The sequence below is a fragment of the Sphaeroforma arctica genome, assembly GCF_001186125.1.
Source record: "Sphaeroforma arctica JP610 unplaced genomic scaffold supercont1.378, whole genome shotgun sequence".
In the NCBI taxonomy this organism is placed as follows: domain Eukaryota; class Ichthyosporea; order Ichthyophonida; genus Sphaeroforma; species Sphaeroforma arctica.
In genome coordinates, this window is record NW_014040180.1 from 22,218 (window position 1) to 23,127 (window position 910).

Sequence of the window (910 nt, forward strand, 5' to 3'; positions counted from 1 at the left end):
AACGTACTGGAATCGCTAGTACTCGTATCAGGCATATGCCATAAGAGAGGTGTGCTATATAAACCGCAAACGCAAGGCGCTAATGAAACGCGCCATAGAAGACTTAAGTTATTCTTGCGTACTGCATTAACGGATGATGCAGATGATTGGCCGTACCATCTTAAGTGGGTACAAACACAGATGAACGAGTGGGCTGATTCGGCTACAGGAACTACACCCGCTCACTATTTTCGTGACAGATATAGTGAGTTACAAATCCCCTTTAACAAGGACAATCCTGATCACCATGAGTTATCATGGTTAGAGACGGTACAACATATTTATAACGTTGTATATTCTTGCTTGCGAGAAATACGGAACATAGCCTTATTAAAAAGGCAAAAGCGTTGGAACACTACCAAGAAGATAGCAGAATATCAGGTTGGTGACAGAATTATCATCCCTCAACGTAATTCCGATGCTGCTGTATTAACATCTAAATAGATAGGTCCATATATAATCTCTGTAGCAGACACTCACTAAAAATGGAACGTACGAGGTAAATAACCCCGATGGTTCTAGTGCGCTTAATTTAGGTACAAGGCGTATTCCGACTACAGAGATTTTATTCGCAAGAAGACATGACTCTAATGCCCCTCTTGATCGTTCTGAATTTAATGTCATTACATGGAGAACGGATAAGGGAAGCTAATCATACTATCGTACACGCTTTATAGACAATACAATCGCCCAGTTGACTTCAGATGCTTTCGATAATCAAGACTATTTAATAGCCTTTATTCAAAAATGATGTAAACGCCTGCATAAGTCACAAGCTGAAAAGATAGCATATATCCGTCGTCTGAAGGCACGAAAGATAACACTAATCCGCCTACAGCATTTATCCTGAGCTTTAATGCTCACCCTTCAT